The sequence below is a fragment of the Taudactylus pleione genome, unplaced genomic scaffold (assembly GCF_031769625.1).
Source record: "Taudactylus pleione unplaced genomic scaffold, aTauple2 ptg000457l, whole genome shotgun sequence".
Lineage (NCBI taxonomy): Eukaryota > Metazoa > Chordata > Amphibia > Anura > Myobatrachidae > Taudactylus > Taudactylus pleione.
In genome coordinates, this window is record NW_028284859.1 from 3,355,016 (window position 1) to 3,367,955 (window position 12,940).

The following is a 12,940-nucleotide window of genomic DNA, read 5'->3' on the forward strand; positions in this document are numbered from 1 at the left end:
GTTCATACATGAGTACTGGGGACCATATAGCACATCTTCATTCGGGCAAGAAATTTCCAATTAAGTGGTCACTTACCTGCAGTTCTAACTTTGTGATTTATGTTATTTTTTGTTCATGTGGTTTATACATTGGTAAAACTGAGTGTCAGTTTAAAATTTGCATGGCCCAGCACCGTTCGGCAATTCGTACAGCCTTGCAGACGGGTGTAAGCGAACAGCCTGTAGCTCAACATTTTGTAATGTATCGCCATACATTGGCGACGTTAAAATATAAGGTGATTGACCATGTGCCTACATCTGTCAGGGGAGGGGACAAAGCTAAGAAGCTGTTACAGTTGTAATCTAGATGGATTCACTGTCTAGATACAATGTCCCCCCCCGTGGCCTAAATGAGTTGTTGGGCCTTATTAATTTTTTAGAGAAATTTTTTATAGAGTTTTCATGTTACTTAATTTCTGATGTTGTAGTTGTAGGCAGATGTTTCAGGAGATGGGAAGAGTAAATGGTGCTATTGTGCAGTTTGACCACTAGATGTCGCCAGTGCACTTTCTATCGATCTATCTATCTATAAATATATATATGTATATATATATATATATATATATATATATATATATATATATGAGTTTCTGGAGTAGTTTGGTAAATTATATATTTATTCCCTCTGTGGATGATAATTCCCTATGTATTTTGACTTTGATTTTAGTTTCATTTTAGTCCGAGTGTCAGAGTTCAGCCGGGGATTGGCCGTCCCTTACCGTCCCGCCGGCTTCCTCTGACTTCCCGGGCAGTCGGGCGGCTGGTGCGGTGACGTGGGAGGTGCTGAGCATTCTTCCTGATGCTGGTGTCTCGGGCGGCCTGGTGCGCGGGGATCGGAGTCCCCGTCATGGGCGCCGCCATGACACTTCCTTCTCTGACTGTCCTTCCTTCCTTGACAGTCTGGCGGGTCAGCTGATGCTGTGGACCAATCAGTGGGCTTCCAGGGGTATACATCCGGCTCCTGTGTATCAGGTAGTTGCCTGAACAACCATTGTCGCTGCTAGTGTTACTAGTGGTCTCTCGTTCCAGGTTCCCTTGCTTCCAGTGATCTATTCCTGTGTGCAGCTATATCGTCCATCTCACCAGTGCTTTACCACCTCAGCCTGTGTGCAGCTATATCGTCCATCTCACCAGTGCTTTACCACCTCAGCCTGTGTGCAGCTATATCGTCCATCTCACCAGTGCTTTACCACCTCAGCCTGTGTGCAGCTATATCGTCCATCTCACCAGTGCTTTACCACCTCAGCCTGTGTGCAGCTATATCGTCCATCTCACCAGTGCTTTACCACCTCAGCCTGTGTGCAGTATACTATCCATTTCACCAGTGCTTTACCATCACAGTCTGAGTGTAGTTATACGTACCCACCTCTCCAGTGTTATAATCTCTGGCTGGCTCCAGTATCACTACCCACCTCATTACTGGACTCTGTGGTCCCTACCTACATGCTACAGTATAGCACCATGGTGCACTCCTTCTGACCGGCAACCCGGTAGAGTGTGTCCGCAGTGCACACTTCCTTGTACCTCAAGTACAGTGTCCCTACGTGCCTCTTACTGGCATTGACCCTTTGGGCCACGAGTGTTCGTTTCTCCTTTTCCCGCAAGCTTTGGTCACCTAGTCAAAGGACCGCGACCTGCTTACGAGGTGCAGCTCAAGCCCATATCCTGATTGGTGGGGTCACTGGCGAACACCATCTCGTGGGTTAGATTCCACACCTTTGACTAGGTCTCGCCAATGACCAAGACCCGTGGATGTGGAGGTCGTACATTCAGGCCCCTCGCCTCCGTTTCCTCCAGCAGCCTCAGGCCTCAGCTTCCAGAGACCCGCCTCCCAGCGTGACACCGAGATAGTTTTTCACTAGAGTAAGCATTTTACTAGATTCATTGGAACACTTTTAGATTTGTTTACATATGTCAGAGTATTCTTTTAGATTCAGCGCTTTTAAATAATCAATATTATGTGTTTATGCACTGATCCATGTATTTGTATATGGCTTCTATGCACAGTGAAATCGCCATCAGGCGTCTTATGTTTTTTGAACAAACCAAAAAATAGCTAGGGCGGGTGTAGAGGTGTATGGTTGACTCTATCTGCTGGTGTCCATCTCACCAGTGCTTTACCACCTCAGCCTGTGTGCAGCTATATCGTCCATCTCACCAGTGCTTTACCACCTCAGCCTGTGTGCAGCTATATCGTCCATCTCACCAGTGCTTTACCACCTCAGCCTGTGTGCAGCTATATCGTCCATCTCACCAGTGCTTTACCACCTCAGCCTGTGTGCAGCTATATCATTCATCTCACCAGTGCTTTACCACCTCAGCCTGTGTGCAGCTATATCATTCATCTCATCAGTGCGGTACCACCTCGCCTGTGTGCAGTATACCTCCATTTCACCAGTGCGTTACCACCGCCGCCTGTGTGCAGTATACTATCCATTTCACCAGTGCTTTACCATCACAGTCTTAGTGTAGTTATACGTACCCACCTCTCCAGTGTTATAATCTCTGGCTGGCTCCAGTACCACTACCCAACTCATTACTGGACTCTGTGGTCCCTACCTACGTGCTACAGTATAGCACCGTGGTGCACTCCTTCTGACCGGCAACCCTTTAGAGTGTGTCCGCAGTGCACACTTCCTTGTACCTCAAGTACAGTGTCCCTACGTGCCTCTTACTGGCACCGACCCTTTGGGCCATGAGTGTTCGTCTCTCCTTTTCCCGCAGGCTTTGGTCACCTAGTCAAAGGACCGCGACCTGCTTACGAGGTGCAGCTCAAGCCCATATCCCGATTGGTGGGGTCACTGGCAAACACCATCTTGTGGGTTAGATTCCGCACCTTTGACTAGGTCTCGCCAACGACCAAGACCCGTGGATGTGGAGGTCGTACATTCAGGTCCCTCGCCTCCATTTCCTCCTGCAGCCTCAGGCCTCAGCTTCCAGAAACCCACCTCCCAGAGTGACAGTTTGTTCAGGTCCAATGGAAGCTTCAGGCTCTCCAGGTACTGGGAATCTCTAGGAGCTAACGGCTCGCATGGATAACCAAGAGGCGGCACAGCAGCATGTGGCCCAGTACCTAAAGGAATTATCCGGTCAGCTCCTGTCTATTCAGAACACTCTGGCAGCTATGTCTCATGGTCCACCTTCTGTCGCTCCTACGGTTTCTCCTGTATTACCTTCGGGGGTCGTTCCTCAAAAATCCCGTTTGCACTTGGCTACTCCCGAGAGGTTCGATGGTACTCCTCAATGATGTTGTGGTTTCATAAACTAGTGTGAGATCCAGTTCAAATGCCTACCCCAGAATTTCCCTTCCTCCCGGTCTAAGGTGGCCTATGTAATTTCATTACTAACCGGGGCAGCTCTGGATTGGGTCTCCCCATTGTGGGAACGAGCAGATCCGCTCGTATCTAGATATGAAGAGTTCGTGGCAGCTTTCAAAAGGATCTTCGATGAACCCGGGAGATCTGTCTCTGCTTCTTCAGATTTGCTTCGTGTCCGTCAGGCTACCCAGTCCGTCGGGCAATATGTAGTACAATTTCAAACCCTGGCGTCCGAACTAAAATGGAATGAGGAAGCACTTAAGGCAGCCTTCCTACATGGCTTATCTGAGAGGATGAAGGATGAATTGGCATCTAGGGATTTACCTCCCACCTTTTCGTATGTTATATCCCTCTGTATTAAAAATGACCTTCGCCATAGAGAGCGGTGGGGAAATAGGGGGCGTGGAGATCATCCTCGGGATCGCCCATCCTTGGGAGGTCATTCCTCTCCTTCCTTCTCTAGCAATAAATAAATTGTGCTTGTATTGTGCCGCTCCGGAGCACATATTAAGGAATTGTCCTGTATTGGCGGGAAACGCAAAACCCTAATTGATGTTGGGGGCATGCAATTGGGGGTTATTTCTGACTCCTCCCAGATAAATAACAGTTTATTGCCCGTGTCGCTCTCCTACCAGTCCAGGACAAGGATGGTGAAAGCCCTTGTGGATTCTGGGGCTGCCGGCAGTTTTATTTCTAAGTCACTGGTTCAGACCCTAGGCATTCCGGTGGTTCCATTGCCAAACAGATTACTGCTCTCTGGTGTAGATGGCAAGACCTTGCTAGGGAGATCTATTTCCTCAAAAACCCTGCCAGTGTTCCTCCAGATTGGATGTCTGCACCAGGAGACAATTTAATTTTTTGTTCTTCCCGACTCAGCCTATGAACTAGTTTTAGGCCTCCCCTGGCTACAAAAGCACAATCCTACGTTTGAATGGTCCAGTATGCAAATTTTATCATGGGGTCCAAGTTGTTTCCATGGATGTCTCATCCAAGTACTCCCTGTCCGCACTAACGTGGTGTCCTCCAATGGAAATGTAAGCTTCCCCGTCTGACAAGCCCAAGTGTTCCTCTGTTCCCGGTCTACCAGCAGCTTATTAAGATTTTGCTGATGTATTTTGCGAACAGGCTGCGGATAAACTTCCACCTCATCGTTCCTGGGACTGTGGTATTGAGCTCTTGCCAGGGAAGAACCCTCCTCGGGGTCGAACCTACCCATTATCAGTTCCTGAAACAGCCGCTATGGCGGCATATATAAAAGAAAACCTAGCTAAGGGGTTTATCCGGCCCTCCACTTCTCCAGCAGGGGCAGGGTTTTTCTTTGTTAGCAAGAAAGACGGCGGGCTTCGGCCTTGTATTGACTACCGTGGTCTCAACCAGATTACTGTAAAGAATCGATATCCTCTGCCTCTGATTCCGGAGCTTTTTGTTCACCAAACTTGATCTGCGGGGTGCGTATAATTTAATAGGTATTAAAGCTGGAGATGAGTGGAAGACAGCTTTTAACACCAGAGACGGCCACTTCGAATATCTCGTAATGCCCTTCGGACTCTGCAACGCCCCAGCGATATTCCAGGGTTATGTGAACGAGATCTTCCGGGATGTCCTCTACAGTTTTGTTATAGTCTATTTGGTTGATATTCACATTTTTTCCAAAAATTTGCAAGACCATCGCCAGCATGTCCGCGAAGTCTTGTCACGCCTCCGGAAGCATCATCTTTATGGAAAAATATCCAAGTGCCTTTTCGAACAAACCTCGGTACCCTTCCTAGAGCATATAATTTCTGGAAAGACCCTCCGGATGGATCCGGAGAAGTTAAAAGCCATTTCTGACTGGCCGTTACCCAAATCCTTGAAGGCTACTCAACGCTTCTTGGGATTTTCAAATTATTACCGGCGGTTTATACCAAATTTCTCCACACTGGTGTCACCTATCACTAATCTCACAAAGAAGGGTGCCAATCCCATTCGCTGGCTAGATACTGCCATCCAAGCCTTCCAAAAATATAAAGAAGCCTTCTCCACTGCACCTATCCTGTGCCAACCCCAATTGGACAAACCATTCACAGTTGAGGTAGATGCTTCTTCAGTAGGGGTAGGGGCAGTACTGTCTCAAATCTCAAGTGATGGGAAGTACCATCCCTGTGGGTATTTTTCTCGTAAATTTTCCATTGCCGAAAAGAACTACGGAATTGGTGATCAAGAACTACTAGCAATGCGGTTAGCTTTAATGGAATGGCGGCATTTGTTGGAAGGAGCCAACTTTCCAGTTACCGTGATCACGGATCATATAAACTTAATCTACCTCCAAACGGCTCACCGTTTAAATGCTAGACAGGCCCGTTGGTCCTTGTTCTTTTCAAGATTTAATTTAAAACTTCAATTTCGTCCTGGCAGTCTAAACAGAAAAGCTGACGCCCTCTCACGGTCTTTCTTGTCCAGCACTTAGGAAGAGGATCATCAACGTTCCTGACCAATTTAAGATCCTGTAGTCTTCGCCTCTACTCAAATTTTGACTCCTCCCCCAGGGAAAATTTTTGTGACCCCGGAACTACGGGGAAAATTACTAACTTGGGCTCATAGCTCTCTGTTTGCTGGCCATTCTGGTATCCTCAAGACTTACAAGTTCCTTCAGCGTTCCTATTGGTGGCCCACAATGAAAGGGGATATTCGAGAATTTATTCTTTCATGTGTAAAATGCGCTCAGCATAAGACTCCCCACAAGAAGGCAGCAGGTCTCCTGCGACCCCTATCCATTCCTAATACTTCTTGGACCCATATATCCATGGATTTCATCTCTGAACTACCATGCTCCAAAGGATACAATACCATATGGGTAGTGGTGGATCGCTTTTCTAAGATGGCACACTTTATCCCATTGATGCATCTCCCTTCTGCTCCTCAGTTGGCAAGAGTTTTTGTTAAGGAGATATTCAGGTTGCATGGACTACCTAAAGAGATCATTTCCGACCGCGGAGTTCAATTCGTAGCTAAATTTTGGAGAGCCTTTTGTAGCACTTGTGGAACCAAGTTAAAATTTTCTTCAGCCTACCATCCACAATCTAATGGGCAAACCGAAAGAGTTAACCAAGAGCTGGAGACTTTCATAAGACTCATCTATTACCTTGGGCAGAATTTTCACACAACTTCAAATATCAAACTTCCTCCAAAGCCACTCCTTTTTTTACGGTGTTTGGAAGACATCCTCGAGTCCCAGACTTTCAAAATTTACCTACAGTAGAGGTCCCTGCAGTTTCTAAATTGGTGGAGTGTTTCGCAACCATTTGGAAGAGGGTTCATTCTTCTCTGAAGCAGTCGTCTAAGAACTACAAAAAATTTGCGGATAGACGACGAGTCGCTATTCCACTGCTGAGAGTTGCAGATAAAGTCTGGGTATCCTCCAGGAACATCCGATTGAAAGTACCCAGTATGAAGCTAGCCCCATGCTTCATTGGTCCTTACCGTGTTCGCAAGGTCATCAACCCAGTCGCGTATAAGTTGGAACTCCCTCCTCAACTAAGAATATCCAATACCTTCATATTTCATTGCTGCGTCCTCTAGTGCTGAATCGTTTTCAAACTTCTGCTCCCAAGTTACCTCAAGTGCAAACTTCTCAAGGTACAGAGTTCGAGGTAGGGAGGATTTTGGACTCTCGGTTTACCAAATCTAACAACCTTCAATATCTCATTGATTGGAAAGGGTACGGTCCAGAAGAAAGGGCATGGATCAGAGCCACAGACGTTCACGCGCCTCAAATGGTTCGAGCCTTCCATATCAGACTTCCTGGTAAACCTGGTGGGTGTCCGGTGTCCACACTGAAAGGGGGGGGTACTGTCAGAGTTCAGCCGAGGATCGGCCGTCCATTACCATCCTGCTGGCTTCCTCTAACTTCCCAGGCAGTCGGGCGGCTGGTGTGGCGACGTGGGAGGTGCTGAGCATTCTCCCTGATGCTGGTGTCTCGGGCGGCCTGGTGCGCGGGGATCGGAGTCCCCGTCATGGGCGCCGCCATGACACTTCCTTCTCTGACTGTCCTTCCTTCCTTGACAGTCTAGCGGGTCAGCTGATGCTGTGGACCAATCAGTGGGCTTCCAGGGGTATACATCCGGCTCCTGTGTATCAGGTAGTTGCCTGAACAACCATTGTCGCTGCTAGTGTTACTAGTGGTCTCTCGTTCCAGGTTCCCTTGCTTCCAGTGATCTATTCCTGTGTGCAGCTATATCGTCCATCTCACCAGTGCTTTACCACCTCAGCCTGTGTGCAGCTATATCGTCCATCTCACCAGTGCTTTACCACCTCAGCCTTTGTGCAGCTATATCGTCCATCTCACCAGTGCTTTACCACCTCAGCCTGTGTGCAGCTATATCGTCCATCTCACCAGTGCTTTACCACCTCAGCCTGTGTGCAGTATACTATCCATTTCACCAGTGCTTTACCATCACAGTCTGAGTGTAGTTATACGTACCCACCTCTCCAGTGTTATAATCTCTGGCTGGCTCCAGTATCACTACCCACCTCATTACTGGACTCTGTGGTCCCTACCTACATGGTACAGTATAGCACCATGGTGCACTCCTTCTGACCGGCAACCCGGTAGAGTGTGTCCGCAGTGCACACTTCCTTGTACCTCAAGTACAGTGTCCCTACGTGCCTCTTACTGGCATTGACCCTTTGGGCCACGAGTGTTCATTTCTCCTTTTCCCGCAAGCTTTGGTCACCTAGTCAAAGGACCGCGACCTGCTTACGAGGTGCAGCTCAAGCCCATATCCTGATTGGTGGGGTCACTGGCGAACACCATCTCGTGGGTTAGATTCCACACCTTTGACTAGGTCTCGCCAATGACCAAGACCCGTGGATGTAGAGGTCGTACATTCAGGCCCCTCGCCTCCGTTTCCTCCAGCAGCCTCAGGCCTCAGCTTCCAGAGACCCGCCTCCCAGCGTGACACCGAGATAGTTTTTCACTAGAGTAAGCATTTTACTAGATTCATTGGAACACTTTTAGATTTGTTTACATATGTCAGAGTATTCTTTTAGATTCAGCGCTTTTAAATAATCAATATTATGTGTTTATGCACTGATCCATGTATTTGTATATGGCTTCTATGCACAGTGAAATCGCCATCAGGCGTCTTATGTTTTTTGAACAAACCAAAAAATAGCTAGGGCGGGTGTAGAGGTGTATGGTTGACTCTATCTGCTGGTGTTCAAAGCTGCACACTTAACAGGGGTCTTGCCAAACCACCAACAATCAGACAGGAAAAGGAAAGAAATGATAAGTGGCGCTAATATCACACAGCAGATGGTATAAAAAATTAATTTATTTAATAAATACACATAACCATAATAATACACATATGCTTAAAATAGATAATCCCTTATTAATTCCCGGGAAAGGGATATAGCAATTCAATGCACAATAAGCAACTGACCTATAAAACCATAAATGAAAAAAACATATACATAAGCATACATATAAGCCTCAATCCGCATAAATTGAACAGCCGGTGGTAAATGGTATCCAACATCCTTTAAGATATAGATGCAAATGTTCCTCTCCAGGTAAAACGGTAGAGATCTATGCACAGTGGCAGCTCTACAGAAAGTAATATAATGAATAGAATATTGAGTTACTGTAGCAATAACTGCCAGGTAAGCCAGAGAGCAACAATTATTGCAACATTTGTATCCAATACGATAGACGCTCCAGCATAAGCAGCAGATGATAATATATGAAGGTAATATCGGAGTGGTACTAGAGCCTCAATGTATGTATGTGCTCATAAGTACTCACAGTCCTCCTTCCGTATAAGCTGCTCCAGCGGTAATCAGTCTGTGGCCCCTGTGTCTCTGATATATCCTCCGGAGATGAAATAAGGAACCAATCTCCTCCCGATGTTGCTCCAATATGAGTGCAATAAGTCTCACTCTCCCGCATAGATCTAAGCGGTGTCACATAGGGAGACCAACAGCAGGGACAACTGTGTCAGGGGGAAGCGGAGCAGGAGCCTCGTGGCTGCGAGCGTACAATGTGAAGTGGAATCCCACTGTCGGCCAGATCCTCCATGCCCTCAACGCGTTTCTCCGCACTAGGCGGCTTTTTCAAGAGGTTTTATAGGTCAGTTGCTTATTGTGCTTTGTATTGCTATATCCCTTTCCCGGGAATTAATAAGGGATTATCTATTTTTAGCATATGTGTATTATTATGGTTATGTGTATTTATTAAATAAATTAATTTTTTTTACCATCTGCTGTGATATTAGCACCACTTATTATTTCTTTCCTTTTTCTGTCTTATGTTTTTTGCACTGTTTCATGTATTGTTTTGATTATGTTGTAGTTGCCATGATGCCGGGGATGAGTCCGATGATGTCACTTCTGGCGCGACGGAGACACAGCGACCAGGGGATTCTGAGTGCATTGGGCAGCCGGCGGAACCTGATTTCATTGAGAGATGGGGGTAAGTGTCACTTTGCTCTGTGTGTCTATTTAACACTGATTTGCACATTGTATTGTATTGATGTTGTCCGAAATGTTGCCATAATAAAATACCCTGACATAGGGTTTGATTTTCAGCCTCCGAGTGCCACCTCTCTTTCATGCTATATATATACATATATATATATATACTATACTATAGTATATACTATATACTATGAAAAACATGTCTACCTGGTGTGGCATTAGCCCCCGCTAGTAAGAGCCCAGTGCAGGTTGATGGAAATATGTGGGTAGCCCTACACTTTTTTTCTCCCATAGTTCCTCAACCAGGACCAACTCAGGAGCTCAGTGCTGGCTCATTGAAATACGAGGGACCCCCACTCTATTGCCTGAACCGGGACTGGCTCAAAAAGCCGATGCTGGTGATGCTTGGATGCCCATCCCCCAGGACATCCAAGTCTGTTCACTAAAGCAGAGGGGTGGGCAACCTGTTACACATTCCACAACAGAGAAATGAGTTGGCTGTAGTAGCAGATTTACAGGCAGGAACAGTGCCAGACTGCCCATCTGGAACTTTTGGCAAATGCCAGAAGGGCCGATGACCAGATGGGCCGGTCCAGCTGCAAACCCCGGCCAAGCAGCTCTGCCTCCCGGAGCTCTGCTGGGCCGGAACACTGAAAGCCAGGGGTGTGCAGTGAGGCCACATCCCTGTGACTCGTGGCATGACCCCGTGAGGCATGGCCATGAACCCTTTGTTGTGAGGCTATGCCCCTTTAGCGGACGCGTGTGTGTCTGCGATGTGCATTAGGGGGACTGCCAGGGCTACAGTCCTTCCCTGGGAAGGAATACACTGCACTAACAAGTGCCAGCATTTCCATTGACAGTTCCGTGTTATACAGTATATTTACAGATTTGTGTCATATTGAGCAAGCTGGTAGTGAAAAAAGACCAACCTTCCTGATTCAGCAAGGGTCACTATTCTGCTTATACGCACGCAGCACAGTTGCTAATATCAGCGGTGATATGCAAATGTTTGCATTCGCATTGCGATTACAGCCTGACATAAGGACGCCCACTTCCATTTACTCACATCCGTATACTTGGGCAACATAGCTAAACAATCGGTAACATCGAGTAACATCGGACTCATACGTGGAGTTAAGGCAGGTCAGACCTCACTCAGGAATTGCTAACTTCAGCGCAATGGCTAATTTATGCACGCCCCTGCAACGCCCTCCAAATGCACTGGCACACCTGCGTTCGTCCGACCACCCCCCATTACCACCCACAAATGGCACTTCCTGTCAATCACTCTACAATGGGTCGGTGTATCCTCTGCGATCGCAGTCCCGATAATTGCTACAGAAGTAGTGGTGATAGGGAACATGAGAATGCAGGGACAGCTGATCTTCAGATGTTTTAGTATCCATCTCACAGCAAGTTGTATCCTTATTTATCAGGAGCCCCTAATGCATATTAAGACAAATCTCCAAAAACAACAGTTTTGGCCACATTTTTGGCGCAAGTACAGTAAATACAACTCCATCCCAGAATTTTGGGGACAGTCCTGGGTTTTGAAGATTTAACTCCAAATTCTTTTGTTTCTGATGAGATTTCAGTACACCAAAGCAACTACTCGGAAATAGATTTTAAATGTCTAGTTTCTATAATATAATCCAGTGCTCGAAGTGTGCCGGTATGAAACGGTATGCCATACCGGCACTTCCTTCGGCACCCAGTGCTGGGACTGTCACTATCCCAGCGCCGGTCAACAAGCTGCTGCGCCCGCCCCTGTCTGATTAAATTTAGCATCGGCTGCGAGCCAATGACAGCTCGTGGACCGGCAGCTAATTACCGGCGAAGAGCGTTATATTGAATGTGGCGCTGGCTGCAAGCCAATCACAGCAGCCAATCAGCGGTGGCCATGTAGTTGCCCCTAATTGGCTGTTGGTCTGCGAGCTGTCATTGGCTCGCGGCCGAAGCTAAACAATGAGATAGAGGGACAGATGAGAAAGAGACAGGAATGGGTATAGTTGAGGAGGGGGGAGTGAGAGAGAAAAGTGGGAATAGGGGACAGAGATGAAAGAGAGAAGGGGTGGGGAGACAGCGGTGTAGATAAGGGGAAGGAAGGTTAGGAGCACCCCCAATGTTTGGTAGAGTTCAGGAGTTGGGAAATTTGAGATCATAGTTGGGAAAATCTAAATTTTATCTTATGCCAAAACAGGCTCAAAACAAAAGATAACTAGGATCATATATACTAATAGGGTCTTAGAACCAATATTATTCACGGCAATAAGAAATTAAACATTGTCGATATGTACTATTATTACACACTTGCAGGGACAGGGGCTCCGTTGGGATCCCGTCCCTGCGATGTGTAAAAGAAAACGTATTAGTGATTTCCTAGAGGGAGAAGTTAAGGTGCTGAGGTACAGAGAGGAACTTACATTGTGTCTGGTCTCCTGGGAATGGGTATATTATTAGGCTCCAACAACTACAGTATATATGGAACTTATTTACACTGAATCAGAGATTGATTCAGTGTTTCTGCCCATCATTTTTTCTAATACTCTCCACATATTATCATGTTTTTCTATTTTGCTGCTGTGATAGTCAGACATAGTATTTTTGTATTAGTTAAACAAATCATTTTCTGTATTCTTTATTTATAAAACACCAATATATTTATCATGCTTAAGCTGGGTACACACCTCAGCGATGTGCCGACCCAGCGTTGTTACAATGCAATGTACAGATATAATTTATCATCGTACACACGGCACGATATGCCGTATGACGTAGTTATTGTATAACTACAAAAGCATGTTCCTGATATTATAAAAGTATGGGATCTATACAGTATTTGTAAAAACTTTATTTAAGAGGAAATAGTATCAGTGAAAAACAAAATATTTATTAAATACAAATATGACATCCTCCTGACACCAGCAACCTGTACACTTACAGTTGTTTTTAAAGATAGTTTCAGTTATCTCCAAATATTTATCCCTAGAGGGGAATTTACTGGAACATTCCCAGGTTAGAAGGAACCACTGAGAAAATTAGTTTATATTTGCAGGCCCTTGAAGTTGGTGGAACATTTCAATTGGAAGACATTTGCACTTTCCAGGTGTATTTATAAATGCACGTAA